The sequence below is a fragment of the Nipponia nippon genome, unplaced genomic scaffold (genome assembly GCF_047370975.1).
Source record: "Nipponia nippon isolate SJK-2023a ecotype South Korea unplaced genomic scaffold, ASM4737097v1 scaffold_4, whole genome shotgun sequence".
In the NCBI taxonomy this organism is placed as follows: domain Eukaryota; kingdom Metazoa; phylum Chordata; class Aves; order Pelecaniformes; family Threskiornithidae; genus Nipponia; species Nipponia nippon.
Window position 1 is genome coordinate 21,885,871 of NW_028262358.1, and position 14,287 is coordinate 21,900,157.

A 14,287-nucleotide genomic window follows, 5' to 3' on the forward strand; every position below is an offset into this window, starting at 1 on the left:
GAGAGCTTGGGGTGAATACAAAATAAAGAAGGATGCACCTTTGTGTGTCTCTTGTTCTCAATTTATTTTTTGGGGTGGGGAAGGAAAGAGGGTGTTTTGGGTTCAGTTATGATAGAGATTTATATGTGCTCTTTACTCAGCATTGTGTGCTTTAGCATAAACCTCCTGACCCCTAGGGAACTGCTGCTGTCATGATAACAAGCAGACATTATGAGTTAATGCTTGTAATAACATTTCATATGGTAAAAGATTTCCAGGGTTTACAGCTTTGAACCTGTTATCCTATACCAGATTAATACAACTATATTTACAAAAGTGATTACAAGGGCACTTCTCTTGAGATAAGCAACTTTTCTTGTACAAATGATTAAACAATTCTGACTAATTTGACTCTGTTACACTTTTTAAGGAAAGAAGTCTAACAGATCTTGAGCAAAGATTCCAGACACTTAACCTTTTAATCCGATTAAGTAAAAATGAAGTTCTGCTGATTTGAAAGACTGGTGATTCTAACTTCACTGAGACTATGGGTATTGCAAGAGCTGTGGGACTGAACCTCATGAACCTCCACTGTGGCACTCATCACTGCGGCTTGTTTTGCCTGGCTGAACCAATGCCTCTGTCCCCTCAGATTTTTTTTTTTAATCCGCACCCCCCGAGGCTTTCAATGATAAGACTATGTTAATAAGGTTGAATTTTGTTTGCCCAGCTGAGCATTGTAAAGAAACCCTCTGAAGTCTTGTTTGACTATATACTAAGGAGTAAATGTTTAAAAATGTTAATCTGTATAGAAATGTCCCAAAGTTTATTGCTCTTAATATTACTAAGTGTTCCTTTATTAGGAGAGCACCTGAGAACAAGTGAAGGTCACAGCCCTGTTTTGCCAGACGTATTAGAAACACAAAATGAGGGGCACTTCTGAGCCTGAAGGGTGTAAAATGTAGACTAAGTTCTCAAACTTCCTGCTAATTTGGAGATTTTTTTGATGTGAGTTTTGCTTTTAGTGGGGTTCGGTGTGAGTAGCCAGTCTAGCTATGGTGAAAGGGGTGTCAGGAGCATGTGTAACTTTTGCTTCTTGGTTGCTTTGTCTTGACGTCAGATTTAGTGACATTGAGTCTGGTTATGAGTTAGTACATGAGGATTTATGCATGTAGATATGTTTTAATCAGTGAACTCATTGATTTCGGTCTTTCTATAAATAGCTTAGGCTTAGTGAAGAGACTAAGAAGTTAATGAGTCCATTCTTCAGCTCTGACAGGAGTGCGCAGGCTGGTTTCCAGTCCTGGTATCTATGTCAAGCTTTGTGCTTCACCCGTGGATTCAAAAAGGGAGTCATTTGGTCCCTGGTCCCAGGCCTGTGGCAGTCAAGGGATGATACCCTTCTGTAGATTTTGGTTTGTCAATATAATTCAATTAATGCCTTTCAAGAAATATTTCATGAAGTCCTACATGAAAGGCAGCAAACACAAGCAGCCAGGAAACAACCTTTACTTTTATGGAAATCCTCTTCTTTTGGACTTTCTACCTCTGAGCCGTGAGAAAACTTGGCTTTTTCAAAAGGCCCAACACGATTATGAGTTAAAAAATAAACCAGACCAATCCACCACCCCAAACCCAGTCCCTTTAATTAAGATACTTCAAAAATATTTTCTTACAGTCTGTTGAAATTAATTTTTAACCATTTTGTCCCCAATATGCGTGACAGTCCTTGTTTCTTCTCTGTTCTGTAAACTAGAAACTAGATTAGTTGTTATCATCATTGCGTGCTACCAACAGTTGGCACAAAGGTAGCAATGCCTGTGACGCAGGCGTCCACATGCATTTTTGACGTTTGAGGCATTTTAAATAAAAGCGAGAGATATGGCAAGTAAAGAGAAGATCACCTAGGGTAATTAACACAATTTGAACCCGATAACTCTCATAACTGTAATAGGCAAGAATTTTCGATTGCAGTTTCTCCTCTACAAGGGACATATCTGTTTTTCTTTGGAGATGGTTGAAGTATTGCCGGCCAGACGTAAGATATGGCTTCTTTTCCCTGCAAGGAGTGGGATGTCCTGGACACAAGTTATGTGCATCTTCTGATCGCAGGATGAGCCAACACTGCTGACTCTTCCATGGAGGCTTGGAGGTCAATCATTTAGCTCCTCTTTCTGCCACTGCAGGACACTTCCCTACATTAAATTTCTCTAGTGTACTCTCAGGGACAGTTTCAAGTGGAAGCAATTTCCCTTGCAGAAAGCATTCCTTATTTGACTAGATAAATGCTGAGAAAGGATGGAGAATTACTTTACCATAGCCAGGACATATGGTGTAGGGATCTGCAGCTAGAAGTTGATGTTGCAGAGTCTTTCTCAAAAAAGAAATATTACTGTTTGCTGAAAAAAAGCAATACGACAGAGGAAGAATGAGACTCTTTCTACCAAATAACAAGACACCATGACAAAACCTCTGCCTACACAGCAGTGTTCAGATTCAGATGATGCAGATCCTGGAGCCCATTTGTGCAAGTTATCAGAGCAGCCTGGTGACAATAAGTTTGTTTCTCTGCTATCAGCCTTTCCTAGTAGCTGTTGGTTTACCTTATGGTTTGAGTTCACATACGAAGTGGCTAACAACCGTTTGAGAATTTGCTCTTTGTATGCAAAGATGAATTTTATACCCTGAACTCTCAACCTCTGGATGCTGTAAATGTTTGTATGTCCTTGGCGCACGTGTTGCTTTTGCAAACAAGGCCCATTCAGCGCTCACCTTGAGCGAAGGCACCAGCCTCTGGGCTACCTGCATCCACAGGCTCTTTTCATCTTCCTAGGACAGAGGTCACCCCTTGGGCACCAGCAGCATCCACTCAGCCCATTCCTGCCTCCTGTTTGGGTCATTCCCCTGTGCCCTGAATGAGATCAACCTCTCACTGTATGGACAAACAAGAAGTCATTTGCTCAAGGGTCAGTCTCAGTCCTCACAAATGGTTTGTTCATCTCATTTTACAGCTGTTTTCCACCAAAGCTTCTGGGCATAGTTCCTGAAAAATCAGTAACAACAGCAAAGTTGCTAGCAGATTTTTTGGAGTGTCTGGTGTTTCACACGTCTCAGAGAAAATCAGTCCTTTGGGATGAGTTTTTGTCTGCCTTCAATTTCTTTTTTTTTGTATCTTTTTCATTGATCTCATTTTTTAAAGGTATTTTTTTGAGATGATTCATGCTTTTTGATAGCAGTTTAGAGTGTTGCATGCTTGCGTATATTGTGAGCGTGGTTCTTAGGGGATAAAGGCCATTACCTTATGTTAGAAAGAGAACAGATGGAGGGGAGGAGAAAGGCAGGGCTTCTACCCCATGGATGAATGAGGAAATTCGTGCCCAGCAAGCTTGGGCTTTGCTAAAGACCCCAGCTGCATGAACTGCACTGCAGGCAACAGGGGCTCTCAGCTCTTTCCTCTGCGTGGGACCTCTCAGGGTGGGCTGCGGGCAGGGAAGGGATGCATGGGATGTATAACACTTGTACAGAAGGACCATTGCCTTTTGGCACCGGCAAGGGTACATAGTCACAGGGGAGGGGGAAAGGATCCCTTAGCCTCCAGGATATGCCTACTTCAGCTTTTTTAGTTGTTTTTGTCCCTCACCAGGAGCACTAGAAACCTCCTTTCTCCCAAATGAAAGCTGATGTCACCCATGATTTCACTGGGGGGTGGCTTAATAAACTCATGCAACGACACGAGACTTGCCACGATGTTACGCCTGCCGGTGGCACTGTGGTTTGTGCAAGCTCACAAGCCAGCCCAGCTCCCTCAGCAGAGCTGCGTGGGGCGGGTGATGGGTGCGTGCTCTGAGGGTGCAGTGCTGCCTGCTGCAACGCCGGCACCTGGTCCTGCTCTGGGCTTTCTTGGGTGTCTACTGTCAATGCGAGCCACAGACATTTTGAGAGCTTGTGAGATTCAGGTGTAATTCCTTGCAAATTAGTGTGGCTGCCAGGTGGACAAGATCTTTAAGGGCGGCTTAACCTCCAGAAAGCAGAAGCTCTATGCCCTTATGGGATGGACACTCAGGCAGTAAGACTAATTTTTGTGTTTTACACTTCTTGAAGGAGACTGGGAGTTTTACAAGATGAAGAACTACTGCCTGTTTAGTGAATTTTCACTCCTCCCTCAATCTTAAATAAACCCATTTTGTCAGAAAAGCCTTCCATTTATTTCAGTGGGCTTTAGACATATATATTTATATCGCACCATTTCTTCTTTTTATACTTTCTCATTTGACTGTGCTTAGTTGCTGCGTTGTATCAATCTTTTATTCTGAGGTTAATTTTAATTGCAGATGTAAAACAGCTTGAATAACTGAGTTGAATAATTCACTCTCATAAATCAGGCAATAAATATGCATCGGGTAACTGAGCTGTTGCTGAATCATTAATACTCCACAACAGCACAAAGGCGTATGGGTGTTTGTAATGGCATGGTTTGACTGACAGGGATTTGGATGCTTATAAAGAGATTTGCCTTCCGTGCAGCTGTAGCCCTATGGAAACGAGCCCTCTAGTGGGCACCTGAAAAATTAACCGGTGTTGCTGCTTGGCAATGCAGGAAGCCTAATGAAGGAAAAAATTACCGAATATTGGGGTAAAAAAAAAGAAAACAAAATAAAAAAGAGACGGACACATTTTCTTCAACTTTACCATTTAAAAAAGATTTTAAGATGATGGTTATGAGACGTGATAAACATCACCAGAATGCTCATGCAGTGACTTTTGCAAAACTCTTTACATTTATTTACACTTTTTTCATTGAAATAATGAGATTGGTTTATGTATTATTATAAGTATCATCTCCTTGGGAGAGAAAAAGATTTTAGTATTTATGAAGTACCTTCTGAATGTTCAGGAAAAAAAAAAAAAATCTGTTGTGATTTCTTCCTCAAGGAGAAGGCATAAACATTTTATTGAAAGAACTTTTTAATTTTTCAATCTTTTTCAATCTTTTTCAGGAGATCTTTCAAGAGATCCAAACAATTTACAACCAAGAAACAAAGTCAGACTTTGTGCTCTAACAATCATTGAAGGCACCACCTGCTTCTGGGCCAGAGACATCATGTGCCTTTCGTTACTATCATTACTCATTGTTAACACATCTTGTTAAGAGCAAAGCATAAAAGATGAAGCTTGCTGGCCCCTCTAACACAGAGGTCTGTACTGAAGCTACTGTGTGTGTGTCCTGCTTGTGCATGGAAATGTGTGAAATGCCTAGACAGTGTCTGATGGAGGTCCGAGGTGTCAGTTGTCTTTAGCTGCCCTGCTTCTACTCTGACAAATCTTTGCAGAATAACCTGCGGCAGCCTCTGCAGCAAGCTCCTTTCTGTGTGATCTGGTGGTGTATCACCCCGCACTTTCCTGTTGGATCAACAGTGTAATCCTGTGTTGCAAGGAGTGCTCTCTCGTGTAAGTATAAACCTGACAACTTTTGGGTAAACCTCCAGGTGACCCTATGCCACCACTGGAGCATAGCTCCCGTCGCCAGCCCCTTGCTCAGCTCATTGGTAGAAGGGGTGGCCATAGACAGGAGTTATGCTACTGAAATCTGGTTCCCTATGGGTTTGTACTGTATGTCCTTTCATCCTCTCCTATGTCTAACTCTGGTGCTTCCCTCCCCAGGTCCTCCATCCCACAGCTGCTCTGTGCCTCCCACTCACTGGGGTGCTCCCAGGAAACAGTAGAGCTTGCTCCACCAGGCGAGCCACAAAAACCCACCCCATGCCTGACCCAATGTAAGCTCCTGCTTCAACCCAGCTGGGTGCCTGGTCAAGGGCAGACCTCTTGCAGCTGTTCTTCTCCAAGCTGTGCAGCCACGTTTTTAACAGCTCTTTTCAAGGTAAGACTTTCAAATGTTTTTATTTTCAAATGTGTCTGTTTTCAGACTTTTCTTGAGATGTGAGAAGAAAAGGCAGGGCCCTAAAAGGAGGTATTCATGCACCAGTCAGGCAGACATTTTCATTCCCTTTTGCGTGGCTACACAGAAAGTCTGTGCTGATAAGCTGTGCCACTCGTGAACTGTGCTTGTCCATGCTGCTGCTCCATGAAGCTTCAGTAAAGGGGATCCATCCTTAGATCTATCTTGCAGCTTCCATATATAACCTACAAATATTTTTATTCTCCAGATATGTCCTTGCACTCTGTTATTGGAGGGTCTTCTCTTTACCTTGTAACGCTAAATCTGTCTGATTCGGAGGCCAACATAGCAATGCTCTAGCTTTTATATTCCCAAAATGTAAGCTCTAGATGAAAACTAGTGTGTGTTGGGGGCAGGAAGAGAGAAGAAAAAAGAGATGGGAGGGAAAGAAAGGCAGTGCCTTGACACCAGCCTGAGGCTGAGTGATGACTTGGTGTCACTACAGTCTCATGTTCTCTGGAATTATAAAGCAGTTTCAAAGATGGAGGGGACTAACATGGTTTTAAGTCACAGTGAAACTGGTTCTACCCTTGTCAGGCAATGGAGAATTCCACTGTTAGGCATTGTGTATTAAATGCTTCAGAATAGAGATGTTTGAAGCTTTGACAACAGTTGGAACTTTCCTTGATGTCACACGCTAAGTTATTATCTTGTGGCATTTTAGTTTGGATTTAAATCATGACTGAACTAAAGGAGTTTGTCATGTTCATAGTTCACTTGATGAAAGTATGAAACCACTGAAATGTATGGAATTAGCTCTTTCTGGGTATTCATCACGGCATAAGTGTTTGGATCGCTTATTCACACGAGTCTTGCATTAGATAAAAGTGACTGTGGAAAACTACTTGTTTTACAAAGAACTACTGAAATATTCCGTCAAGCTTTGACTTCAACACACTGGTAAGACTCATGAGTGCAGTTCCAGTGAGAGGTGCTGGTAGAGTTCCCTACTCACTTGTCTTTGTAGAGAGGATGCTTTTTTTAAAAAAAGTTGGGATTTCTTCTCTCCTAGTCTGTGTATTTTCCCAAGGTGCAATGGAAACAAAGGGCTTTCCACAACTGTTTTGACTGTACTTCATGGGAACCATTTTTCCAGAGATTGTGCTGAATTCAGCTGCTCATAGAAATCCTATAAAAGGATACTCCACGTTATGGAGAACAAAACAATGTGAGTTCAGGCAGCAGTGAGTCTTACAGTTGGGCAGGATGACAGCTGACCTCTTCTCTCCATCTCTGATCGGGGGCATCTTGCAGTGATTCTTCCAAGTAGAACATGGCTTGCAGGTGGAGCAGGTTGTTGGTTTTGTAGAGGCTCCTTTGCTGTGTGTGGAGGCCTCATCATTTTGGCTGTATTTAGCTGTATGTGGCTTCTATTAATAAATGTGCAAATTTAGTAGCAACCTTTTCATCTTCACTAGAAGGAACTGGATCAAGATTTTACAGAATTGAACCCATCTGTTGAAGCTCTCTGTGGGTAGCTCTGTTATTTTCCTTAGAAGTGAGCATCATTTGCAGAAATTAGTTCTGTATTTGGAACTCAAATTCAGGGGAATTAAAGCCTAATGCCCTGTCTTGGACAGGTAAAGGGAGTATCGGTGAAATTTACAATGCATTGCCTGCTTATCTTAAGATTTGCAAAATTTGACTTCCCTACAATCTATTTTTGCAAACTTCTATAGTAGTATTAATTGTCCTACTGTACTATGCAACCCTAAGTAATCAACATTAATACGTGAATTAATGTCATGACATGTTTGCACCAAGGAATGGGGTATATGGGCTAATGATGCCCAATGTCTGTTCTTTCAACATTTAAGTTGTATATAGTGTACAGGAAGTGAAAGCAATTTATGCAATTATGTAGATTGTCTAAGCAATCAGACCTGACAGACCATGGGTTTCAGGGGAGTGCTGTTATATGCCTCAAATGTATGCTTAGGCAGACAATTGACTCCAGCAACCCAAAGAATCCATAGACCACCCCCAAAATACATCATCCACAGTTTCCCTGCTGTTGAGTTTTTTTGTTGGGTTGGTTGTGTGGTGTGTATTTTTTTTTTTTTTTAATTATAGGTTATACCCTTGCAGTGAACTAGGAGTGCAATGCAACCTTGTAATTGGCAATCACAAAACTCTGTGCCCTGCCTTCTAAAATCATGTCAACAATATAAACATCAAATGCTCCCAAGGTTGTCATAAAGTGGACCTGATATGGGAATTTTGAAGTACTGGTGAAGTTTTGGCTTTAAGTACAAAAATCAGTTTGGTTCCACATTATTTTCTTTTAGAAGTCCTGGAAAATATTCTCATTGAACAAGAGTGTGTGTCTGCAAGGCTGAGGATGTAAAGCTGTAATGCATTTCTGGGCACAGGTGACAATCCAGTCTTTGAAGATTTCACAGTACTTGAATGACTGGGGGATTGGAAGAACCAGATTTGAAAATAGCAGGCTCGAGACAGGGCAGTTTGGAAGGGCAGCCATGTAGGTAGCTGAAAGAACTTCAGGACTCATTTTGGGCTGTTTTAGCTGAGTAAGGCATGACTAATAGGATTTTTAAGATAGCATTCTTAGAGTCTGTTGAAAACATCTATTTCCCTTGAAGGAAATCAAACACTTGCAAGTTTTTCACTAATTCTAAACTAAAGCTTGCCGTCTCACACTTAGCTTGTGTGGTGGGAAACTGCATGCAATTCACTTTGGAAACCTTGCTAGGATTTAGTCATCAGTGAATTGAACTACTTAGGTCATTAAGCATTCAGCCGTTCTGCCATTTGGCAGTGTAAAACTGGGTGCCTGCTTTTCTTGTCAGCTGATGTGAGAATGTTAGAGAGCAGAATACAGAATTAATTGGAAAATTAGCATAGATTGAATCACACTTGTGGAAGCTGTAAGTAATTTGGATAGGAAGGCTGGAAGTGTTTACTGGGGGATGCAGCATTGTGGAGAGGGGACGTGGGTTATAAATGCACAGGGGCAGGAGGATGTTTTGGAATGTGGTAGTTCTTGAGCTGGATAACAGGTGGAATTCATGCCATGGGTGTTACAGGGCATTATTAAAACTGTGTAATGGTCACCTCTTTCCCCCCCCCCCCCCCACCCAGTGGCTTTCTCTTTTGGGGCTAGGCATAATGTATAGGATGACTTTCATTGATTGCAAGTGTGTCTTAGCAGACTATCGATTAAGGGTGTGAGTGTGTTAGTTTACTTGGGGACAGAATTTTTAGTAGGGCCTGTAGCGATAGGACAAGGGGTGATAGTTTTAAACTAAAAGAGAGTAGATTCAGACTAGATATAAGGAAGAAATTTTTTACGATGAGGGTGGTGAAAGACTGGAACAGGTTGCCCAGAGAGGTGATAGATGCTCCATCCCTGGAAACATTCAAGGTCAGGTTGGACTGGGCTCTGAGCAACCTGACCTAGTTGAAGATGTCCTTGCTGATTGCGGGGGGAGAGGGGGCAGGGAGGGGATGGACTAGATGACCTTTAAGGGTCCCTCCCAACCCAAACCATTCTATGATTCTACTTAGGAACCTTTTTGTTGAGAAAGGTATTGGTGAGCTTCTGTATAGTTAGCAGATGCCACTCAGAAGGTGGTAGTGCAGTTGAAGAATGAGCTAAGGTTGTAATTTCTTCTTAGTCCCAGGGCTTATTTTTAGTTTTTGTATGAGAATATAGGTATTCTCCTTTCAAGTCTGCAAGTCTACCCACAACCACAATATAGTAAGTCTTCTCCTATTGCCTGTGGAGACTGTTATTCTGCACTTATGCTTTGACAGAAGAGATAAGTGGAGAGCATTCCTAGGTCATTTAAGAAACATTTCAGCTGCAGACATGTAACTCTATAAGGTGATGGGCATTTTGATATTTATGGTACTAAAGTGATTACATATTTGTTGTTTTACTGTTTTGGGGACAGTCTAAATATGATTGAGTGTTAGCAATACTAAATATTATTTGTAAAGTAGACCCTGGATCATGTGGGCTCTCTTTATGCATCAGGTTGGATATGATTGATATGAGTAGGCTTGTACTAGAGAGTGGGTTATGTTTTTTGTTGTAGAATCTGTTTTCTTTTTGTGTAACACTTGCTTGAGGGGACTGCAAGTATGTTTCTTGGAAACAGTTTTCTTTCTGTTTTCTCTTTCAACTTCTGGAAAGCTTTGGGCTACATAAGTTGCATAAGATGGTATGTTCTTCAGTTATTTTGGGGAGATAACATCAACATCTTAGCTGACTTCCTGATACCTCCACATTTTGGATGGGAACCCTCACTTGATATTTCTGCTTTTACCCTCAAAAGGAGCAAAGAGAATTTCTTCTAAGACCATACTGAGCTGACCTTGGCTTTTGGCAGCGCTTTAGGTTTGGGGACCCATCTCAAGTAGCTCTTCTCTGGAGTTCTCTGAGGAAATGGGGTGAGAGAGGAGAAAAAAGGCTAATTGCTTTACTTCTCATAGACAAAATAATGTTTTTTTGTAAACAAATGATGCTGGAAATTTCTATTCTTTAGAAAAATCTCAAATGACTGAACTTTTATTCCATATTGGAACTAGGTTGTCTTCAATGTAAAGCATTTTCCAAGGAGTTCCAACTGGCTGTAAGCATAGGAGGGCTGGGAAAAATTAGGTTACATGTCATATGTATTCATAAGATCAATTTCTGCTGTTTTCTGTTAAACTACACCCTTCAAATGTTAAAATATATCAAGAAAAGGAATGATTTGCTACACAAGTGATCATGTTGATTTGCCAGGTGTGATCACACTGGTCTTTTGTAATGTGGCAAGGTAACAGAGATGTCCAGTTCACTGCTAATGCTTGTGTCTGTAGCATGTTACTCTGCGTACTGCATAACATGAAGCTCGTGCATTCCAGGAGACACATGATGTTATTTTAATGGGGGAAAAAGTTAATTGCCAATTGAAGTGTGAACATAGGTTTCCTAGAAATATGACTGGATGGAGTACAGTTCAGCAAACTGGGGTGTTTTGTATGTTTTTATAGGACAATTGGGTGCAGTTGTGACTAGCATAAAATTAAAGATTCAGACTTCTTGGCATTTGCATGGGAAGCTGTACATAACTCCCTGTCTTCTATCGCTTCAGTTCTGCAGCTTCATCCACGTCGCAGCTGAGCAATGTTATTCTGCACTCTTTGATATTACCCATGTCACACAGAAAGCCTGTAATGCAGTCTTATAGAAGCAGGCTTTGGGTGTGCTTTAGTCGGGTGATGTATAGCATCTTTATTCATACTGTGCCAGTGTAAGTCGAGAGATGCAGTGCATAATCTAGTCTACTGTGGTACTGAAGGACAATTGTCAATTCTTATTGTCCCTGTTATAGGTAAAGAAATGTACAGTTTTGATTTGAGCAATAAGGAATAAATTTTGAATGTTAAGCATGGCATTCTATGGTGCAAATAAAAAAGGGGTAAAAAAAAAAGTAATAAATTGTTACTAGGAGTGTGATGACTATGAAAAGCTTCTCTGGAAACTGGAAAAATTGCTTGTAGGAGATTCTTCTGTTGGGGTCTGGAGAAATCAGAAGTATACTAAGTGTGTATGTATGTGTATATATATAAAAAAATATTCACCGTCTTAGGGAAGGAATTAGAAGGAAAATCAAAGTGAAACAGAAATGGACAGAGTTGTTACAGAAATGAGAAATTTCCTGTGCTGGTTTGTTCTGAGCAAGCGAAACGTATTTTCATGCTTTTGTGTTGAGTTTGGAACAATTTGTATCTTCCTTACTTTCACTTTTAAGTAGCCAGTATTTATGATGTGATTTTGCTATGCATTTTATAAAATGTATACTTAAAGTATACCTCAGTACAAATGGAAAAAATGTATTTTTAAACCCTAGGCATGCATAAAAAGGTCCATGTAAAGTATAGGTGTTGAATGTTTTATTCAGGTTTCTGGTTTTGTCCACGTATGAATATGTGTATACATACATATGTAAAAGGTTAATGGATAGTCTGGATTTTTCAGTATCACACTGTGCATTTTCAAGCATATTTTAAGGCTCAGCACGTCTCTCACATTCTGTCCCAAAGCCATAGAGATGTCTTTGTCCAAGGATGTGTATACATTTATGGAGGGTGTGAAGTTTTTTACAATTTCCTTGGCAACCTGATAATATTTACACCACCACAATTTTCTTAAGCAATAAACATTTTCTGTTCAGCTGGCTAGGGCATCCCTGCTCTTCTCTTCCTTTGAGCTCTGTGACTGGGTTATCCCAGATAAGTTTTGAGTTGTCATTTATGCACATGCATGGATAAAGGACCTGTTTGGTATCTGTAAATTTTTTTTTTGTTTCACGGAAATGTAAGCAAGAATTCTTTGCGGTCCCATAAAAATTTTGTCAGGGGTGCTTATAGGAAATGGGGAACATTTCCCTGGCAAAATACTAATTCTGTGGCTGTTCTTGCTGCTATTTTGTATTTCCTGCACAAGTCTTCCCAAGGCCTTCAAAATATTTTTTCCTCATTTGCTGAGGGCTGCTTAAGTTCATGCATTCGTGCAGCTTTTCTGCTTTTCAGAGTGAACTCCTTAAAATCGAGAAGATGTTATCAGCATTTGTACCTAAGTACATAATAAAAGGATACATTCAAATAGATGGAGAAGGGCGTTGTTGTTCAGCTCACACAAGGAGAGATTTGTGGATTCAGAAGAGCCTTTCAGGAGTGGGTGTACCAAGGCCATAAAGGTTTCTCTTCCACCTTACGTGGGATCCAGGCTGGATAACCAGCAGGAGTCACCTTCCTCCTCTGCAGGATGGTACTTCTATTTCTAGTCCCCAGTGGAAACTGGAGACATTAGGCAGGCCTGGAAATGTAAATAAATAATAATAATAAAAAAGAGGGAATATTATTCTTACAAAAAAATTGGTTTAGAAGTTGGAAAATTACTAGTCAGTGGAGAATTTACTTTGGAGTTTCCTAACCGCTAACCCTCCTCCTTCAGCCTGGGAATACTGTTTATTTTATTTTAAATGGTTAATGTAACCATTGCAACGTACCTAACAGCTCCAGAAGTTCAGGGTTCTGCTGTGGGTGTTGGTTTGTCCCTGTGTCAATATGTATTATTGACCACACTGTATCAACATGGCCTGAACTTCTCTACCCCTTTTCTTCATGATCACCTTATACTCTGAAGGAAACAGCAGTGAATTATATTTTCTGGAGGGGAAATATTTCATTATCTGAGAGGCACAAAAGTAAGGGCTACCTCAGCTGGCAGAGGAATGATAATGGGGATTTCAGGATGCCACATAAACATAAATATGAAATAAAATTCATGAACAGAAGAGCGGACTGTAGCATTTGTCAATGCCGAAGGGACGAAACCGAGTGGCCGCAGGAGGGCACCAGAACCTCAGTAATGGAGATGCGCTGCTGTCTCCATCCTCATGGGCCGCGAAAGCTGCGGTGCATGCCACGCATTTGAAAAGCAAATCTCACAATAACATTAGGTGGTCAGAGGGGTAAACATGTCCCACAGTCATAATAGTAGATGAACTCAAATTTGACTCGCTTCTGCCTTTACTTCCGTGGGTCATTCTTTAATGATCTGTACTGTGTCCATCCAGATTAGACTGTAAGGTCCTTGGGGTAGGGACTTGTCTAAACGATGTATTGCTATGCACACCTATGACACTGTGCAAATAATTAACTGCTGTAATTATCATGCCTGTAAAGCACCCTCACTTGACATTGCTACTGGGCAGTTACTATCATCTGAATGTGACTGTGTCAACCAGCCTAAGACCTTGAATCTAAAACTGGAAGAGACTAAGCCCTCGCTCACTAACATGTTCTGTTGCTTTTAAGCGTTTGTAGAAAGAAACCAAAATTTTACCCGTTAAACTTTTCCTTAAACGCTTCCTGGGTGAGAATGACCAAACCACTTGGGGACCAACGCTTCCCAATGGCAAGCATCTTGGAGAACCAGGTTCTAGCCCATGCTCTACTGAATATTAAAAACACTTCTACTAGAGATGGAAGGAAATGCATTAGCAAGGGCTGTTGTGAGACCTTGGCAAGTTTTTAACCTATTTCACTATCTTTCAAGGTGTTCCTTAGTAGAAGATGAGGTTTCTAATGGTCATGGCCTCCCACAGATGCTGACCTCCCTCAATGTACTCTCATGATGCTCAGTGTGTTGAATTGGACATGTTGGCTCTTGGGAATCATCCAAATCAGAAGCTGTGGGCAATCCCTGTCTCACCTGGCTCTAGAAGAGCTGCCTGGGATGTTCTCCAACCTTTTTCTTGGCTCCTAAAGTGATGGAGTCCCTTGAGTATATGCTGACCTTACCAGAGCTATATGCTTGCTGCCAGGCAGAGT

The 14,287-nt window shown here is 41.1% G+C and overlaps 1 long non-coding RNA gene across 1 annotated transcript in view; it reads left to right on the forward strand.

The window, feature by feature from the left end:
- Positions 1 to 5,189: 5,189 nt before the first annotated feature.
- Positions 5,190 to 14,287, forward strand: part of LOC148053210 (uncharacterized) — a 54,782-nt gene continuing 45,684 nt past the window's right edge. The window contains exons 1-2 of the long non-coding RNA XR_015708825.1: positions 5,190 to 5,427; positions 5,641 to 5,857. This is a non-coding gene — a long non-coding RNA (uncharacterized LOC148053210). The remainder of the gene's footprint in view (positions 5,428 to 5,640; positions 5,858 to 14,287) is intronic.